The sequence below is a fragment of the Lagenorhynchus albirostris genome, chromosome 14 (assembly GCF_949774975.1).
Source record: "Lagenorhynchus albirostris chromosome 14, mLagAlb1.1, whole genome shotgun sequence".
NCBI lineage: Eukaryota > Metazoa > Chordata > Mammalia > Artiodactyla > Delphinidae > Lagenorhynchus > Lagenorhynchus albirostris.
The window spans coordinates 26,572,731-26,593,952 of record NC_083108.1 but is presented as its reverse complement, the minus strand read 5'-3'; the positions used below and the strand labels follow the sequence as shown (position 1 = coordinate 26,593,952).

Here is a 21,222-nt window from a genome sequence, read left to right as displayed (position 1 = left end):
ACTGAGGACTATAGCCCAGACAGCTCTGAAGAACTATGCCAAAGAGGTAAGGGAGGAGGCAGGATACATGAATTTTTTTTTTGCTGGAAAAAACATGTAGTCAAACATCAAAAGGTGACTGCTAATCACAAAGAACAGACATCTCAAGTTAATGATTTTACTGCTTTTCTATGTATGGGAAGGTGCAAGAATCTGCGATCACTTGAAAATTTTCTTTAGATACGCATCTTAACTACCTAGGGGCCAGTATATCCAAAGCACAGAATGCTTCCTGTTTTTCTCCATCCTGAATTTTCTTCAGGGCTCAGTGTCAGTGCGTGACTGCAGTGGCTAATGGCTTTATCCTTGTAGAACCGGAAAGGCGGGCGACACTTTTTGTTTACACAGGTATTTCTCTCCTGCACTTGCCCCAGTTTACCCAGTTTGCTTCAAAAGGTAGAGACGTTATTATCATTCCATGATAGTTTATGCATCCAGGGCACTGCAGTGCAGAGACATTCATTGCTACTTCGGGCATGTCATATTCCCACAGATAGAAACAGCTACACGGTTTATAATAATGTCACTCAGAACACTTTTAGAGGGAATTCCCTGGCGGTCCAATGGTTAGAACTCCGCACTTTCACTGCCAAGGGCGTGGGTTCAATCCCTGCTCAGGGAACTAAGATCCCACAAGCCGTGCAGTGCAGCCAGAAAACGAACACACTTAGATGACATGGTGGCCAAAAAGGGACCTGGTATCTCCTTTGCTCACCTTAAAGGCAGAGTCCTGGGGTAGAAACATTGGGATCAGGTACTGTCCTTTGAGGAAGAGCACTGACGAATTCAGCTGAATGTTTTTCATTACAACCCAGGGCTGGCCCCGAGTCACATTTTGCTGCTGGTCTGTATAATGCCAGAATTTCAAACAATGCCTATCAATGTAGCTGCCTAGAAATGGTTAATGTTCCTTAGGTACCTGAGAAATGGAAAGGGATGACTGCTCCCCTGAGATCATCCATTTCTAAGGCACCAGGGGAGGTTCCCAGCCCTAACGCCATGGCCACAGCAGAGCACGTGTCATTTACCCGCCATCCTGGGGCCTAAAAGCTCCAGATGTTCGGTAGCCATGATGGAGGTGCTCCCATGTTCTTGGTATTGTATGACATGCCAGGGAAACGAGATCAGTAAGTCATAGTCTGTGCCCTTAAAGGAGCTCACAGCACAGTGAGGACAGACACACAGCGCCCTAGAGCAGGATAGTGTGACTGTAAACCCAAATCGGGGTGTCAGGGGTAGAGAGGTGGGCAGGGGCCGAATGGCAAGGAAGATGTCCAGCGGAGGCGGTGTTTGACATGAATTGAGACAGGTAAGGAGGTTGGCCAGGTAGAGCACTGGGACGAGGCATGCTGGGCAGAGGAGCCATGTGGTCAGCAGCAGACGTGGCACAACCGGCTCAGTCTGGCTGGAGATGAGGCTGGGAGGTGGCAGGAGCCAGAGCACAGGGAGCTGGGACTTATCCATGGAACTATTGCAAGATTTTTATTTATTTATTTATTTATTTATTTATTTATTTATTTATTTTTGTGGTACACGGGCCTCTCACTGCTGTGGCCTCTCCCATTGTGGAGCACAGGCTCCGGACGCGCAGGCTCAGCGGCCATGGCTCACGGGTCTAGCCGCTCTGCGGCATGTGGGATGTTCCCGGACCGGGGCATGAACCCGTGTCCCCTGCATCGGCAGGCGGACTCTCAACCACTGTGCCACCAGGGAAGCCCATATTGCAAGATTTTAAGTAGGGGAATGATATGCTCAGATTTGCATTTTAGATAAATCAATCTACAGGATGGCGGAGAACAGTGTGAGGGAGAAATGCCTGCAAAGACACGGATGTGACAGACCCCTCCCCACTGCTGCAGTGCCCCACACCCCATTGGCAGGTGGCCCCACCATGGATTTCTCATTACGGTACCAACTTGAGAAGGCATTCTCTGCCCCTTCCAGGGGAGCAGGCAAGGAGTAGAGGCACAGGCTCACTGCTTCATGAAAGCTGTCACCGAAGTCAGTGCTTCACCATCCAGCTCATTTGATATTCATGGAAATCGGTAAGCATGCTCGGAACAGGTCCACTGTACACTGGGAAGCTCAGAGCCCATCTCTGATACACTTTTTTTTTTTTTTTTTTCACTTCCCAGGGCTCCCTCTTGTTCCTGGTACAAAAACACGCTCTTTCCCCTCCCTTTTAAAGCCCTGCTCTTGGGAAAGGCTCTGATACCTTTCGTTCAGTGCTCTTTTTTTTTTTTCTTTCGTTCAGTGCTCTTGATGGAAGGAAATTTAATGTGAAGTATCATCTGTGCCTGTAACGAAGGCCAGTCCCAGGAGAGCTGCACAGAGAGTACTGGAAGGAAACCTTCAGGTGAACAGCATCTTGACCACATCCTCCTGTGTCTTCAGTGCAATCTAATGGAGAGTGGTTTTCTGGAGGAACATGGATCTGATGTTATAATAGGAATTAGTGAAAACAGGACTCTTTAAAGGAAACTTCTTAGAATGTTTTCTTGTCAGTACTTTCATATGAAAAACAACAAGATTGATGTATTCTGCCTGAAGACCCTGAAAACAGAGCCTTGTCCACGAGCATAGTCACCAGTAGGATGGCCTGGCCTTGCTATGTGGTGGGTTTGCCCAGACCATTGTTACTTACAGGCCAAGCAGATGGTGCTGTATACCAGGGGTCAGCAAGCTTTTACTGGAAAGGCCAGATTCTGTAGGCTTCATGGGCCATACCCCTTCTGTTGCAGGCAGCTCTGCCGTTGCCCAATACAGAAATGAATGGGCATGACCAGAGTTGGCCCACAGGCTGTAGGTGGCTACCCCTGGTCCATATCATGTGATAGGCAGAGCCCTACGCAAAAGTCCTACTCCGTTGACGTAAAGAGTCACTGTAAAAGGCATCCCCCTGGGTTCAGGCATTATGTCTACAAAGGCCTGATAGATGATAACATGTTAATCCATTATCCATTGGCAACAGGTTAGCACAGATTCATTTATCCTTGAAGTGCAGCCTGGAGATCACAGGATGACATTCCCATGCCTAGAATGCCCTCTAACTTCGACCAGCTGTACCATAAATACATGCCCCTGGTCATCAGGAAGCACTGAGCATGAATATGGGCTGCTTGATGAGACCCCATCTCACTTCTGGAGATAATAAATCTTGTGTCTTGAAGGTCAGTGCACCAGTTAAGAGCTTTTGAGTAAAATAACAGAAGCCATAGGGAAATTTATGTTCCCACATAACAGAGAAACTAGAGGTGAGGTGGGATCAACAATTAGCTAATCAGTATTTCTAGAACCCAGGTTCTTTCTATCTTTAGCTCTGCCATGCAAAGTATAGGCTTCTTCCTAAGCATGGCTGTCCTCATGGTTATATGGTGGCTCTCAGCAATAATTGAGACATTAGCAGAACAGAGAGAGAAAGAGAGAGAGAGGAAGAAAGAGAAAGACACTCTCCTCCAACCTGGAACCCATAATAATCACTGGAAGGATGCCATGCACGGGATTGGCTTACATCTGGGTCCTTGAACCAATCACTGACAAGGCAATGGTGTTATCATAGTTGGCTTAGTCTACTAAGAACCCTTCCCAAGAGCTGGGGTCAATTCCAGAAACCACATTCCTGCTACAGGGTTGAAGATGGAATGAATGTTGGAGAGTCAATCACCATTTCCACCAAGAGCAGCATTTTTTTTTTCACTTATGTTTCCCTTTTCCTCTTTTTAATAGGACACTGTTGCTGTGACCGAGTAGTGCTGAGAAAAAAGAAATGAGAGAGTAGGGAACTGTGCCCCTTCAACATCCCAGAAATGTCATTTCAGAACCATGTACAGCATCACCCATGGCTCTGTCTCCTGCCCATCCCACCAACCCCCAACACATGTTACTGGTTTACTGGTGCTACACCCATGACTACAGTCACCAAGCTCAGAGGAAAAGAGAGAAGCCAGGCAACAGGTCGGCCAACTTACAAGTGAGGAAGCAGATTATGTTTGTTTTCTGAACGCCCTGGTGTTTGGCTGCAAAGCCTGCCAGGAGGGAGAGAGTGGTTGACAGTGTCCTGGAGGCTGGGGATGCTGTTGGATGGTGGGAAAGAGCTAGGGATGGGGAGTCAGAAGGTGACACGCTTTAGGTCACAGCTCTGTGAGCTCAGGAGAGACAGCTACCTTCTGTAGCCCACTGGTATCTTCATATGTAAACCGGAAAATATACTACCTACCCCTCAAAGGAGGAGTCTGTGAAGATTAAATGTAAGAGCATTTTGTAAACTATAGAGCTGTACAGCTCTAGACAGCAGTATTTACTACGGCTGGAGATAGAGGGAGAGTTGAGGCTTAACGAATTTGTGAAGGTGGTCAGGAATCCCCGGTGGCTTTCCTGGTCCAGCCTATCTGCTGGCCCAGCATCCCCATTGGAGCCCAGACCAGGATCTGCCCCCTTCACTTTCCTCCCACCAAAGGTTACCTGTCTTGTGTCTCACTACACGCCTGAAGCTGACCTAGGGAAGTATGGAGTCATGGAAAGAGCATGATCTAAGCATCAAAAACCTGAATCCTAGGTCTGGCTCTGCCGTCAACTGGCCATCTGAATTCAGGCTTGATTAATCTACTGGCAACCTTGGACTTTGCGCCTATAAAAGAAAAGAGAGCTCTGGTTTTTAAAACTTCTTCCAGCATTAAAATCCTGGCTTCAAAGAAAAAGGGTGCTCTGTGTTCTTCATCCCTCCCCTTGCGCCCCTTCTCAGCCCAAATGGCATTCCCTAGGCACCCTCATAGAAAGGCATGGGCTTACCGAAGCACAGTTTGAAAACACTGGGCTAAATGATCCCCCAAGGTCCCATTCATCTTTAAAATTCTCTAACTCAGTCTCTACTTCTAAGATAAAAGTCTTCATGCTAATGTGAGAAGTAATATAATATAATATAATATAGTAAAGTATAGTACCCCTACTAGAATCATTTGTATTTGAGTAGGAATTCTCATAGCCATATAATCTTATGAATTAATACATAAAGATAGAATTTCAGGCACCATGTGTGTGAGAGAGGTAGTTGGGAGACCCCCTGGATCCCCTAATCATACGACTTGGGTTGTCCATTCAGCTTTCATTTAAAGCCTAATCTTTTGAAGTGGTTAATGGTATTTTTCAGGCTGGTGAGTGACAGCTTGGCTTCCCAACAGCTCCTTGGTTAACGGTGAGGCCCAAGGAGGAGAAGGAAAAGCCATCATGTCTTTCATGGCGGGAATATGAGTTAGAATCAGGTTCAGCTCTGAGGGACAGAAATCCAATAAAGTTATACATTCTTTTCTATTATATAACAGATATCCAACAGCAATCTAGGGCTAGGAGAATGGCTTCATTCAAAAAAGTCTTTGAAGATCCAGGCTCCTTCTAGCTCATCACTTTAATATTCCAAGGAAGTAGCTCTTGTCTTCATGTTCCAAAATAGACACCAGAGCTCCAGCCATCAGATCTAAGTCCCAGTTAACAATATAAGGAAAGAGATAAAGAAATGGAGGTCTTTCTCCATTTAAAGACATTCTCTGGGTGTAAGGGATGGAGGGATAAATGGGAAGATTGGGATTGACACATAGACACTACAATATATAAAATACACAACCAATAAGGACCTACTGTATAGCACGGGGAACTCTACTCAATAATCTGTAATGGCCTATATGGGAAAATAATCCAAAAAAGAGTGGATATATGTATATGTATAATAGATTCACTTTGCTTTACACCTGAAACTAACACAAATTTGTAAATCAACTATACTCCAGTAAAAAATTTTTTTAAAAAGACATTCTCTGAAGTTTCACATAACACTTCTGCTCACACCTCATTAGCTAACCTGAGTTTTGTAGTCAACCTAAATAAAAGGGAAGCTGGAGGAAATCACCTTCTGGATGGGAACAGAAGGAAGGATGACCTACGACCGCTGGTGGGTTCCATGTCAGGAGTTAGTCAGCCACAGGGAAGGGTCAATGATCCTCGGAATTTCAGTTCTGGGATTTATACATTGACCCGGGCGCTTGGGAATTTTACTTGGATACCTTCAGATTCTTAAACATAATTTTTTAGTGTCATTAGAATAGACGCAGATGAGATCTGCATAAGTAATAATGAGTATGAACTTTAAAAATACATTTGTACTAACTATGCTACAAAGTTCCTATTTTCTTTTTAACCTTTTAAAAAAGTATAACATATGTACAGAAAAGTGTAAAAATCATGGTATACGGGTCCATAAATTATCACAAAGTGAAGACACCCAGGTAACTACCACTAAGAAAAAAAAAGAAACCACCAGCGCCCAGAGCCCTCCTGTGCTCCCCCCAATCCAATCTGCCCATCTGGAATCCTTCCCTTTTCTCCCTTTTCCTTCGCAGCTCTGTCCTAGCCCCCTCTTCTCTTCTGCTCTCCTCATTTCCCGGGCCTCCCAGACAAGCTGGAGGTCGGGGGTGGGTGGGTGGTAATTTTTTGAGGCTGTTGTGCCTTCTGGCGCAGCATGACCTTTGGAGCCAGGCTCACCGAGATCTAGATCTCAGCCCCTCCGCTCACAGCCTCTGTGAATCTGGAAGAGACGTAACCTCTCTCACCCCAGCCCACACACCGTCCTGAGGGTCGAATCCCCTGGTTCCTGTACTCCGCACAGTACCCGTGCGTGCTGGCGCTCCACACATGGGGGCCCGTATGACAGCCACTGCACTTTCATTTTTATACTTTTTTGTGTTTTTTTTGTTTTTTTTTTTTTTTGGTTTTGTTTTTGCGGTACGCAGGCCTCTCACTGTTGTGGCCTCTCCCATCGCGGAGCACAGGCTCCGGACGCGCAGGCTCAGTGGCCGTGGCTCACAGGCCCAGCCGCTCCGCGGCATGTGGGATCTTCCCGGACCGGGGCACGAACCCGTGGCCCCTGCATCGGCAGGCGGACTTTCAACCACTGCGCCACCAGGGAAGCCCATTTTTATACTTTTTGTTGGGCCTTTTAAAAACCCTGTGAGATGACACTCATTATGTCCATTCCACAGATTGACACTGTGACGCCCACTGAGGCAAGATGACTTGCCCATCATCACACAGCGGGTCAGCAGCACAGGTAAGGGTAGACCCCGGGCTCTGAGGCTGGGCCAGCCACTGCCTGGAGCTGCAGCCCTCCTGACGGGGGGTGGGGACACTGGGGAGGGAATTCTGACCTGCCCACAGTCCTGTAGCCATCCAGGTGCTTTTTTGGCCCAGGGATGCCTGGTTCTTTCCCAGACTCGCTGGCATCCTCACTAATACTTGTCTCAGCCTCGCCAGAATGTTTCCTAAACAGATGCACAAATACCAACCTTATGACACTTGCTAATAAAAACAGTTCCCTCAGCGGGATTGTGTTCCAACAGTGCCTAATAATAACTGCAGACATGAGTGAGGAAATCACTAGCCGTGCATAGTGTGTGGGACCCTCTGGAACCAGATGGAATGTGAAACAGTCAGGGCCAAGGCAGTGTCTACAGCCAGGGCAGGGGCGGGGCTGGAAACCGATCACCTGGCCGGATGCGGAGGGCAGTGGACCAAAGTCAGGCCGCATCCTGGCCACATGAGCTCACGCCGTCATCCAACAAACACCATGTGGACGGTGACCATGAAACAGGTGCCTAGTGATACCCGGGGATGGGTTCAGAAACCCATGGGAGTTTAGAGGAAAACTCCTCACCCTTCCCGAGATGCTCAGACATTTACTTAGAAGGAGTCAGGTGGTTCCTCATATTATAAACATGAGACTGACAAGCAAGTGACCCAGGAGAGGAGGCCCAGGGACACGTCCAGAGTGATGTGCAGAGGAGAAGGAAGAGAGTCTTCCCTGACAGGTGGCTTGGCCCCGTGGTTCCTGCATGGAATCCTCTCACCGTCTGCCCTCACCTTGATCCACTCTATCCCTGCCCCTTCCCTTCTCCACGGAGCTCTGTGAAACAGCAGCGGCAAGAGTATTGAGTGCTCACCTTGTGGGCGCTGTCCATAGTGCTTCCCCGGTGTTAATTCATTTTATCTGCATAGTCTTATGAGGTAAGACCTACTATTATGCCCATACACAGGAGGACCTGAGGCACAAAAGGTTAAGTAACTTGTCCAAGGTGACACGGTGAGGAAGATGGGATCTGACCCTAGGCCATCTGGTTCTAGAGCCTACCTTTCTTCTGCTTCAGCCGAAATCTAACTCACGCTGCAGGGTGCTGGCTCCCTAGGGCCCTGTGTCGTCTTCCAAGCCCTCAGAACCCCAGGGCCCAGCGCAGGGGTCTGTCGACTCAGCGCTTGGTGCTGTGACTCACCGCCTCCCCTCCACCTCACCTCCTGCCACCATGCTGGAGGATTCGCACACCCAGCCTCCGGCCAGCCTCGCAGGCCTTCATCCCGCTGGGCTCACACGCTTCTCGCCGCTCTGCCCGGTGGTCCCCAGTGCCGTGCAAGGCAGAAGCCAGGGCTGGCTGAGAGCTTGGGCGCTAGAGTCACACCACCTGGGCTCTACTGCCAACCCAGCCAGTCACCAGTTTCGTCCCCTCAGATTAGTTTCTTGACCTCTCTGAGCCTCAGTTTCTTTATTTATGAAATAGGCTAATAAAAGAAACTACCTTCCAGAATTATAGTGAGGAGTGAGTGTAGGCACACCAATTACTTAAAAGAGAGCCGGTCGCACAGGAAGTATTTAGGAAACCTTAGCACTTACTATGACCACATCTTGTCACGCAGACTCTGAAACCATAAAATCAGAAATTCTGCTTTCTAACCACAACTTCCTGTTTTCCATTCTTAAAGATCCCCTGCTCCCAATAGACTACTCTGCTGCGTTAGTGCCCAAAGGGTGCTGGAGTCCCCATTCCCAGTGTACCGGCCACCTCCTGGCTTCTTTCCTACTTTGCTCAGACCCCATGGTCAATCACTTTACTGACATCCTTATAATTACCCACAATTTCCTCATACTTGATCTGTGTCTGTTAGAATTAGGTTCAGTGGCGTATAATAGAAAACTCAAAATAGCAGTTCTTAAGGTCATCAGGGTTTATTTTTCTCTCACATAAAAGGAATCCAGAGGTAGTTAGCCCCGAGGGGATGGTGGCTCTAAGTGGATGGGGGACCCATGCTCTTCTCTTAACTGTTTGCACGTTGTCTTATAGTCCAAGATGGCTGTTTGAGCACCAGCCATGGTGTCTACGTTCCAGACAGCATAACGGAGGAAGGAAGAGGAGGGGAGAACAAAAGGGAGAGCCCCAGCAGTCTATCCTCCTGCTCTGGAACCTTCCCATCCAACACCTTCCTCTTATCTCTCAGGGGCCAGAACCTGGTCACATAGCCACACCTAGCCGCTGCTTACTTCCTGCTCCAAATAAAAGGGAGAAGGGGAGGATGGTCCTCCTGCTGTGCAGGGCTTGCCTGGCCAATGCACAGCCAGTGATGACTTCGCCACCCACTTCTGCTTCCAGGCTGTCCCCAGTGCTGGAGAAAACGACCCTGTCACGCTGACAGGGAGGTCTGTGGACGTGTGGTTTCCAGCCCCACTCCTGGACAAGGCCATGTCCCTCTCTGCTGCATGCCTCATTGCAATTTTTCCAAGTATTCAATCATTTTCCTGAAACCCTCTTCCTGCCCCTGTTCCCAGCCTTGGTCTTGCCTCCCGTCCTCCCGCTCATCTGTACCTCTTGTTTCTCTGAAGCTGCTCCGGCTCCAACCAGGAGGTTACTGTGCCCAGGCGAGGGCAGACCCCCTCTCTCCCTGAGTCGCACAGTAGCGCTCAGCACACAGCTGAGCGCACAATCAACGGAAACAAACAATGAGAGCGAAGGCGCTCATGGCTAACGGCTTAATCCCTCCACGCTCCCAGGATGCTCCAGAGCCTCCCGTGTGCATCCAGGGGAGGCCCTGAGCAGGCTGACTGGGGCCATCTCAGGGATACGGCTCCCCCAGCAGCCCCTCAATCCCTCCTCTGAGCCGCTGATGAGTCTCGGAACAGAGAGAGTCCCCCTGCAGGAAGCTCGCTCCGCCAGGACACTTCTGGCCACCCCCAGGCTCAGTCCCCACTGGCACGGGGGCACCGGGCACTCCTTCTGCCTCTCAACAGAGGGAAAGCGCCTTGAAAGAGAAAGCCAGCATTCCCCCAGGTTCAGGGTACCGGGTCCATATTCTTGTGAAAACGGCCCCCTTGCATTCTTGGCTGCTGGTGAGGGACAGTGTGGGTGCGGACATCCCTGGGTTTAGGGGCTGACTGAGGTCGCCACCCTATTCTTCAGTAAACGGAGGGGAAGTGAGAAGAACAGTGGCCTTCGAAGCCCTCCAGCGCCCCCTGCTCAGAGCCTCAGATCGGCTGTGCCTGGCGCCTGGGCCTGGGGTACTGCTCTGAGGACTCACACACTGTTCCCAGGGCCCCAACGGCACCCTCCCTCCTCCCCTGCCATCCGGGCTCATGAGTGCTTGGGTCAGGAAATCGCTCAGCAGCTAAGGTTCCTACTTGGTGTGAAAAGTCTGACTTAGATGTTGCTATAAAAAGGAACAAAAATAACAGATGTGCCTCTTGGTCTGTCTTTATGTTCCCTGCTTCATTTATCACACACATCTTGCAATAGCTACTCATTTTCACATTTTCCTCAGTCGCTTCCTCCTCCAGCATGAATTACTTAAAATAACAACTGCCGCTGGGGGTCAGCCTCATAGCTGTGCAGAGCAGGCAGCTGCTCCAGGAGAAGCCTCAGGTGACCTTCGCTCACCGCGGTACCCACTGCCTCTCCGGCCTGTCAGCAGCCAGAGGCAGCGCTGAGTAAGGAGGCCTGGGGACTCCCCTCCCACTGCAGAGGCTGAGATGACTTTGGAAATTTCCTGAGGACAAGGTTGGCTAAGAGAGCAAGAGAGAGCAGAACACAGACTGTCTGGCATGGAAGGAACACCTGACCAGAGATGGGAGCTGAGTTGCCGTCCAATATATGCTGTCAGCATGCTGTGTGGCCACATGCAGGTTGCTTCCCCTCTCTGGGTCTCAGACTCCCCATCTGTAAAATAAGGGTATATGAGGGCCTTCTGTGCTGGGTGCATCCCTGGAGCCTCTCTAACGTTCAGTCCCACCTCCTAAACCTCCTCTTCACCCCTTACCAATTAGACTTGTCAACGCCCTAGCTAGCTTCCTATTTACGTCATGCCTGGTCTAGTGTACTCGACTCTGGATGGTTCTTCCTGTCTCCCCTGTCAGCCCCTACAGTCTTTTCTCCTCACGGCCACCAACTGCTTGTCAATGCTGATCTCATGTGCTGTTTAAAATCCATTCGTCACTCTCCATTGTGTTCAACTCTTCAGCCAGGCATGTGACGACTGTCACTATCTTAATCTACCTCTCTTTCTACGGCTTTCAGCTTCATTCACAAATACTTGTTGAGCACCTGCTATGTGCCACGCACTGTTCTGGGAGCTCAGGATATAGTAATAAACCTTCAAGACTTGGTTCAAATGTCACCTTCCCTCCCTTCACTCCTTCATGCCCACCTGCAGGCTAAGCTCTTTGCCTCCTCCTCTGTGTGCAGCTGCCCTACCTGGCCAGACTGTGGAGAGCTGAGGACAGGAACCTTTCTCTCCTTCATTACTATATCACCATTAGGCATACCTAGGGATGTTACGTCCAGTCAGTGTTTGCTGAATGTGATGGTTAATTTTACGTGTTAACTGGGCTAGGCCACGGTACCCAGATATTTGGTCAAACACTATTCTAGAAGTTTTAGATGAGATTAACATTGAAATCAGTAGACTCTGAGTAGAGTGGATTATTCTTCATAATGTGGGTGGGCCTCACCCAATCAGGTGAAGGCCTTAAGAGAAAAAAGACTGACCTCCCCTGAGAAAAAGGGAATTCGGCCTCCAGTAGGCCTTCAGACTTCAGCTGCAACTTCAGCTCTTCTCTGGGTCTCCAGTCTGCCAACCTGCTCTGCAGATTTTAGACTCCCCAACCTCTACAATCGCAAAAGCCAGTTCCTTAATCTCTCTCTCTCTCTTTCTCTCTAAACACACACACACACACACACACACACACACACACACACACTCACCCTATTGGTTCCTTTTCCCCTCACCCACACACACACACTTATCTGATCCCTGTGGCTAAAGAAGGCGCTGGAGGAAAAGGAAGAGGAATTGATAGCTTTTTCATATGCTTATTAGCAGCTTTTATATCTTCTTTTATGAAGAGCCTGTTTAAAACTCTTGCCCTTTTCATAATGCTGTTATATTTGTCTTTTATTATGGATTTGTTTGCAGGAGGTTTTCAAAATATATTCTGTATACATGTCCTTTTTCAGATCTATGTGGCTCATGAATATTTCCCACTAGAATGTGATTTTTTTCATTTCTTAATACTGTTTTTTGATTATTAGAAATTTAAAATTTTGATGAAGTCAAATCTATTTTTTCTCTTTTCTGATTAGGTACTTTGGAGCTCTAAGAATTCTTTTTCCACCCCAAGGTTGCAAAGATATTTCCCTCTGTTTTCTTCTAGAAGGTTTATAGACTTAGCTTTTGTATTTCAATTTATAATCCATCTCAAATTAATCTTTGTGTGTGGTGTGAAGTAGAGGTAAAGGTTCATTTTTGTTCCATAAGAACATTCAGTTATTCCAATACCGTTTATTGTTAAAGACGTTTTTCTCCCATCAAAATGCATTACTGCTTTTATAGAAAATCAAGTTATACCGTATCTATGGGTTTACTCAGATTTGATATTCTATTCCATTCATCTATTTAATAATCCATATGCCAAGTACATATTGTCTCATCTATTGTAACTTTATATATGTCTTGAAATCTGAATGTATAAGTCCTCCAACTTCAATCTTTATGATTTTTTTGCTTATTCTAGGTCTTTTTGCAATTTCATATGCATTTTTAGAATCAGCTTTAATAAGTAGAAATTGATATTTCTACAAAAAGTCTGATGGAATTATAACTGAGATGTCATCTACAGGTGGCCAACAGGCACACAAGAAGATGCTCAACATCACTAATTATTAGAGAAATTCAGATCAAAACCACAATGAGCCATCACCTCACACCAGCCAAAATGGCCATCATCAGAAAGTCTACATATAATAAATGCTGGAGAGGGTGTGGAGAAAAGGGAACCTTCCTACACTGTTGTTGGGAATGTAAATTGGTGCAGCCACTATGGAGAACAGTATGGAGGTTCCTTAAAAACTAAACATAGAGCTACCACATGATCCAGCAATTCTACTCCTGGGCATGTATCCAGAAAAGGCAAAAGCTCTAATTCAAAAAGATACATGCACCCCAATGTTCATAGCAGCACTATTTGCCAAGACATGGAAGCAACCTAAGTGTCCATCAACAGATGAATGCATAAAGAAGATGTGGTTTATATATACAGTGGACTATTACCCAGCCCTGAAAAAGAATGAAATAATGCCATTTGCAGCAATGTGGATGGATCTAGAGATTATCATACTAAGTGAAGTCAGACAAAGATGAATATGTGATAATACTTATATGTAGAATCTAAAAAATTAATACAAATGAACTTATTTACAGAACAGAAACAGACTCACAGACATAGAAAACAAACTTATGGCTACCAAGAGGAAAGGGGCTGGGAGAGATAAATTAGGAGTATGGGATTAACAGATACACATTACAATATATAAACTAGATAAACAACAAGGATTTACTGTGTATCACAGGGAACTATATTCAATATCTTGTAATAACCTATAATGGAAAAGAATCTGAAAATGATTATATATATATTCATATATATGTGAATCACTTTGCTATACACCAGAAAATAACACTATATTGTAAATCAACTATACTTTAATTTTTTTAAATTCAAATTAAAAAAACAAAACAAAAATGGGATGTCATCCTAACAATATGACATCTGAAATATATTATCTTCCAATCTTTGAACATAGAATACATCTTCATTTGTTCATATTTTATTGAGTTTTTCTCAATAATATTCTGTAGTTTTCAGCATAGAGGGCTTCTACATCTTTCATTAAATTTCTTCCTAGGTATTTTATGTTTTTTGATGTTATTGTGAGTGGCATTTTAAAAATAAACTATTTTTAGAACAGTTTTAAAGAAAAATTGTGAAATAGTCCAGAGTTCCTATATGCCCCACATACTCAGTTTCCCCTGTTGTCAACAACTTACATTAGTATGGTGCATTTGTAACAATCAATCAACCCATATTAATACACTGTTATTAAGTAGAGTCCAGAGTTTATTCAGACTTCCTTAGTCTTTTTTGTATAGATTGTATCAAGAAGGTTCAATGACTTTAGTTTTTAATGTTTTACATTTATAAAATTTGGTTTCTAAGAATATTTAATTTGTTAGACATTGATACAGGTTTTGTTTGCTTTTATTAGTTTTGCCCCCCAATTTTTTAAACAAATATTTATTGTATCATTAGATAATTATATTTCTTTTATGAGGACATGTCTTTGCAATATGAAAACAAATTTTTTTTTTTTTGCATTACAAGAGTACATTAGCATGTACCCTTTTTTTTGCAGTACAAGGGTACAAGGGTACTGCAGTACCCTTTTTTGCATGCTAATGTACATACTAATCACTCTTGATTTTACCTTCCTTGATCACCTGGCTGAGGCAGTGTTGGTCAGGCTTCTCCCCTGTAAAGTTACTTTTTCCCCCCACTCCATACTATACTCCATACATACTCTTTGGAAAGAAGTCACTGTGGTCAGCCACACTTTGGGAGTGTGGAAGTAGTATATCTACATAAATTATTTGGAATTCTTCTGCATGGGTGATCTTTCCTTCCCCATTTATTTATTCAGTTATTTGTTTATAACAGTATGGACTCACGGATATTTATTACATACTTTGGATTATAATCTAGTACTACTTTATTTATTTTGTTGAACAAATTGTTCCAGCTTTGAGCCTTTGGGAGCTCTTTCAGTTTCTTGTGTTGCTTTGACATATCCCTATCAAAGTGTTTTTTGATTTTGTTTGTTTGCACTTACTCTTAGCACTTACTCTCTGGCACTGCAGGATGCTCCAGGTTCATCCTGTGTATTTCCTGTCCCAGTCCTAGAATCAGCCATTTCACCAAGGACCCTGCTCCTGTTCATTGGAGAATGGTTTTAGAAACAAAGATCTGGCCACTAGATGTGCTCACTGCTACCGAGGAGTTGTTGTTGTTGTTGTTGTTTGTTTTGTTTTTTTTTTGCGTTACGCGGGCTTCTCACTGCTGTGGCCTCTCCCGTTGCGGAGCACAGGCTCCGGATGCGCAGGCTCAGCAGTCATGGCTCACGGGCCCAGCCGCTCTGCGGCATGTGGGATCTTCCCGGGCCGGGGCACGAACCCATGTCCCCTGCATCGGCAGGCGGACTTTTAACCACTGCGCCACCAGGGAAGCCCTGTATATACAATTTTTAAATTTCACTTTCCATTTACAGTTATTACAAAATATTGGCTATATTCTCCACGTGGTACAATACAACCTTGAGCCTATTCTACACCCAGTAGTTTGTACCTCCCACTCCCCCTCACTCCCTTCACCACTGGTAACCACCAGTTTGTTCTCTGTATCTTTGAGTCTGCTTGTTTTATGTTATATTCACTAGTTTGTTGTATTTTTTAGATTCCACGTATAAGCAATATCATACAGTATTTTTCTCTGAGGACTTGTTGCTTTAAAATGGCATCTTTTAAACCCTGTTTTTCAATTGTTTATCATTAGTATATAGAAATAGAAATAATTTTGAACATTGATCTTGTGCCCCATAGTATGAAGCACTTATTAGTTCTAGAAGTTTCTTTATTGATTCCTTTGGTTTTGTACATATACAATCATATCTGTGCACACAAAGTTAATATTTTTTTCCTTTGTAACTCTATTATTTCTTTTTCTTGCCTCCCTGTATTTGTTAGGCTCCCAGAACAATTTTGAATAGAAATGGGAGAGTGGCTATCCTTACCTTTTTCCCATTTTAGAGGAAAATTGTTCAGTATCTCACCATTAATTATATTATCTGTAGGTTTTTCTTTGATATCCTTTATTAAGTTGAGGAAGTTCCCTTTCATGCCTAGTTTGTTGAGAATGTTTATCATGAATGAGTGTTTTTAATGAATTTTTCAAATACATTTTTCTGCATCTATTGAGATGATGATTCTTCTTTATTCTGTTGATATGGATTTTTTATTTAGGAGGGTCAGGTTTATTGATATATACTTAGTGTATTAGTCAGGGTTCTCCAGAGAAACAGAACCAATAGTAGATAAATAGACAGATAACTAGATAGATAGATAGATAGGTAGATAGATAAAGAGGACATTTATTACAGGAATTGGCTCATGTTATTATGGGGACCAAGAAGTCCCATGATCTGCTGTCTGCAAGCTGGAGAACCAGGAAGGCTGGTGGTGTAATTCAGAGTCTGAAGGCCTGAGAACCAGGGGAGCAGATGGTGTAAGTCCAAGTCTAAAGACCTGTGAGCTGGAGGACCAATGGTATAATTCCCAGTCTGAGTCCAAAAGCCCAAGAACCATAAGCAGATATCTGAGGGCAGGAGAAGATGGATGTCCCAGCTCAAGCCAAAAAAAAAAAAAATTCACCCTTCCTCTGCCTTTTTGTTCTCTTTACACCCTCAAGAACAGACTGGATGATGCACACGTGCACCAGTGGGGGCAACTTTCTTTACTCAGTCTATCAATACAAATGTTAATCTCTTCTGGAAACTTCCTCATAAACCACTCTCTGGGCACCCCTTAGCCCAGTCAAGTTGACACATAAAATTAACCATCACATTTACCTACCTTAAGATTCACCCTTTAAACTATACAGTTCTAGCAGATTTAACAAAAGCAGAGTTGTGTAACCACCATGAAAATTAAAATAAATAAAACAGTTCTATCCCCCCTTTCAAATTCCATATGACTCTCTGTAGTCGATATCCCCTGCCACCCCCATCTGCTGGCAACTACTAATCTGTTTCGTGCCCTTTCCAGAATGTCACGTAAAGGGCATCTCATGTTACGTAATTTTCTGAGTCTATCTTCTTTCACTTAACAATGCATTTGAGAGTCACCCATATTATTGTGTATATCAGCAGTATTTCCTTTTATTGCTAAGTATTCTATTGTATAGACATATCACAGTTAATATCTATCCAGTTGAAAGACATTTGGGTTGTTTCCAGTTTGTAGCAATTATGAATAAAAATGCTATTATAACTATTTATGTATAGGTTTTCGTGGGAATAGTGGTTTTGGTGGGAATAAATATTCATTTATCTTAGGAATGGAATTGCCAGATCATATTGTAAGTGAATGTTTAACATAAGAAATTTCCAAACTGTTTTCTGAAGTGGTGTAACATTTTGCATTCCTCCCAGCAATGTATGAGGGCTGAACTTGCCAGTACTGGTATCGTCATTTTTTTTTCTTTCTATGCTAACAAGTATATAATGATGTCTCACTATGGCTTTAATTTACATTTGCCCAGTGACTAATGACGTTGAACTTCTTTTCATGTGGTTATTTGCCATCTATACCTGTTCTTTGATGAAATTTCTGTTCATATACTTTGTCCACTTAATAATTGAGTTGTTTGTTTTCTTACTCTTGATTATTTACATATATATTATATAGAGAGATATAGATATGTTTTTCGCAAATATTTTCTCCCAGTCTATAACTCATCTTTTCCTCTTTTCAACGGTGTGTTTCAAAACACAGAACTTTAGCGCTTCCCATCTCAGGAACGTGTCACACTGGTCATCAGCAGGTGGGCTGCTGAGATCAACACAGGCTGCTAACACACAACAGGAGAAAGCCTGAGTTAGTCTAGCCCAGGAATCATCTTGCTTATAGTTGACAGATATTTCACAGTGCTATAGACACCATAATGAAAATTCACCTGTTGGAGTCACCTTAATATTGTCACCTTTATATTGAATGTATTATTCTAAATTTTGTAGTAGGGAAGAGAGGTATGCTTTCATTGATTAGAGCCTTTTGATGTCAGCTAGGTGGCTTTTAAAAATCTTGAACGAGGTCTTCCCTGGTGGCGCAGTGGTTGAGAATCTGCCTGCTAATGCAGGGGACACAGGTTCGAGCTCTGGTCCGGGAAGACCCCACATGACGCGGAGCAACTGGGCCCGTGAGCCACAATTACTGAGCCTGCGCGTCTGGAGCCTGTGCTCCGCAACAAGAGAGGCCGCGACAGTGAGAGGCCCGCGCACCGCGATGAAGAGTGGCCCCCGCTCCGCAACTAGAGAAAGCCCTCGCACAGAAACGAAGACCCAACACAGGAAAAATAAATAAGTAAACAAACTCCTACCCCCAACATCTTCTTTAAAAAATAAGAAAAAATCTTGAACGATATATCTTCCTGTATGCATTTTATTTTCTAACTACCTTTTCTCTTTGAATTTTTTAACATCTTTATTACAGTATAATTGCTTTACAATGGTGTGTTAGTTTCTGCTTTATAACAAAGTGAATCAGCTATACATATACATATATCCCCATATCTCCTCCCTCTTGCGTCTCCCTCCCACCCTCCCTATCCCACCCCTCTAGGTGGTCACAAAGCACCAAGCTGATCTCCCTGTGCTATGCGGCTGCTTCCCACTAGGTATTTTGCATTTGGTAGTGTATATATGTCCATGCCACTCTCTCACATGGTCCCAGCTTACCCTTCCCCCTCCTTATGTCCTCAAGTCTATTCTCTACATCTGCGTCTTTATTCCTGTCCTGCCCCTAGGTTCTTCAGAACAATTATTTTTTTTCTTTAGATTCCATATATATGTGTTAGCATGAGGTATTTGTTTTTCTCTTTCTGACTTACTTCACTCTGTATGACAGACTCTAGGTCCATCCACCTCACTACAAATAACTCAGTTTCGTTTCCTTTTATGGCTGAGTAATATTCCATTGTATATACTTGCCACATCTTCTTTATCCATTCGTCTGTCAATGGACACTTAGGTTGCTTCCATGTCTTAGTTATCGTAAATAGAGCTGCAATGAACATTGTGGTACCTGACTTTTTTTGAATTATGGTTTTCTCAGGGTATATGCCCAGTAGTGGGATTGCTGGGTCATATGGTAGTTCTATTTTTAGGTTTTTAAAGAACCTCCATACTGTTCTCCATAGTGGCTGTATCAATTTACATTCCCACCAACAGTGCAAGAGGGTTCCCTTTTCTCCACACCCTCTCCAGCATTTATTATTTGTAGATTTTTTGATGATGGCCATTCTGACCCGTGTGAGATGATATCTCACTGTAGCTTTGATTTGCATTTCTCTAATGATTAATGATGTTGAGCATTCTTTCATGTGTTTGTTGGCAATCTGTATATCTTCTTTGGAGAAATGTCTATTTAGATTTTCTGTCCATTTTTGGATTGGGTGGTTTGTTTTTTTGATATTGAGCTGCATGTGCTGCTTGTAAATTTTGGAGATTAAACGTTTGTCAGGGGCTTCCCTGGTGGTGCAGTGGTTGAAAATCTGCCTGCTAATGCAGGAGACAGGGGTTCGAGCCCTGGTCTGGGAGGATCCCACATGCCGCGGAGCAACTAGGCCCGTGAGCCACAACTACTGAGCCTGCGCGTCTGGAGCCTGTGCTCCGCAACGAGAGGCCACAATATTGAGAGGCCTGTGCACCATGATGAGGAGTGGCTCCCACTTGACACAACTAGAGAAAGTCCTCGCACAGAAATGAAGACCCAACACAGCAAATATAAATAATAAATTAATTAATAAACTCCTACCTCCAACATCTTCTTTAAAAAAAAAAAAAAAAAAAACCTTTGCCAGTTGCTTCATTTGCAAAAATATTCTGAGGGTTGTCTTTTGGTCTTGTTTATGGTTTCCTTTGCTGTGCAAAAGCTTTTAAGTTTCATTAGGTCCCATTTGTTTATTTTTGTTTTTATTTCCATTTCTCTAGGAGGTGGGTCAAAAAGGATCTTGCTGTGATTTATGTCATAGAGTGTTCTACCTATCTTTTCCTCTAAGAGTTTTATACTGTCTGGTCTTACATTTAGGTCTTTAATCCATTTTGAGTTCATTTTTGTGTATGGTGTTAGGGAGTGTTCTAATTTCATTCTTTTACATGTAGCTGTCCAGTTTTACCAGCACCACTTATTGAAGAGGTTGTCTTTTCTCCATTGTATATTCTTGCCTCCTTTATCAAAAAACAATGTGACCGTATGTGCATGGGTTTAGCTCTGGGCTTTCTATCCTGTTCCATTGATCTATTTCTGTTTTTGTGCCAGTACCATACTGTCTTGATTACTGTAGCTTTATAGTATAGTCTGAAGTCCAGGAGCCTGACTCCTCCAGCTCCGTTTTTCTTTCTCAAGATTGCTTTCGCCATTAGGGGTCTTTTGTGTTTCCATACAAATTATGAAATTTTTTGTTCTAGTTCTGTGAAAAATGCCACTGGTAGTTTGATAGGGATTGCATTCAATCTGTAGATAGCTTTGAGTAGTATCGTCATTTTCACAATGTTGATTCTTCCAATCCAAGAACATGGTATAATCTCTCCATCTGTTGGTACCATCTTTAATTTCTTTCATCAGTGTCTTATAGTTTTCTGCATACAGGTCTTTTCTCTCCTAAGATAGGTTTATTCCTAGGTATTTTATTCTTTTTGTTGCAATGGTAAATGAGAGTGTTTCCTTAATTTCTCTTTCAGATTTTTCATCATTAGTGTATAGGAATGCAAGAGATTTCTGTGCATTAATTTTGTATCTGGGTACTTTACCAAATTCATTGATTAGCTCTAGTAGTTTTCTGGTAGCATCTTTAGGATTCTTTATGTATAGTATCATGTCATCTGCAAACAGTGACAGCTTTACTCCTTCTTTTCTGATTTGGATTCCTTTTATTTCTTTTTCTTCTCTGATTGCTGTGGCTAAAACTTCCAAAATTATTTTGAATAGTAGTGGTGAGAGTGGATAGCCTTGTCTTGTTCCTGATCTTAGAGGAAATGGTTTCAGTTTTTCACCATTGAGAATGATGTTTCCTGTGGGTTTGTCATGTATGGCCTTTATTATGTTGAGGTAAGTTCCCTCTATGCCTACTTTCTGCAGGGTTTTTATCATAAATGGGTGTTGAATTTTGTCAGAAGCTTTTTCCGTGTCTATTGAGATGATCATATGGTTTTTCTCCTT

At 43.9% G+C, this 21,222-nt stretch overlaps 1 protein-coding gene across 1 annotated transcript in view; it reads right to left on the bottom strand.

Annotated features, from left to right (window-relative positions):
* The window catches only part of ST8SIA5 (ST8 alpha-N-acetyl-neuraminide alpha-2,8-sialyltransferase 5), a 119,990-nt gene that overhangs the window by 68,019 nt on the left and 30,749 nt on the right, over nt 1–21,222 (bottom strand). The window lies entirely within an intron of this gene.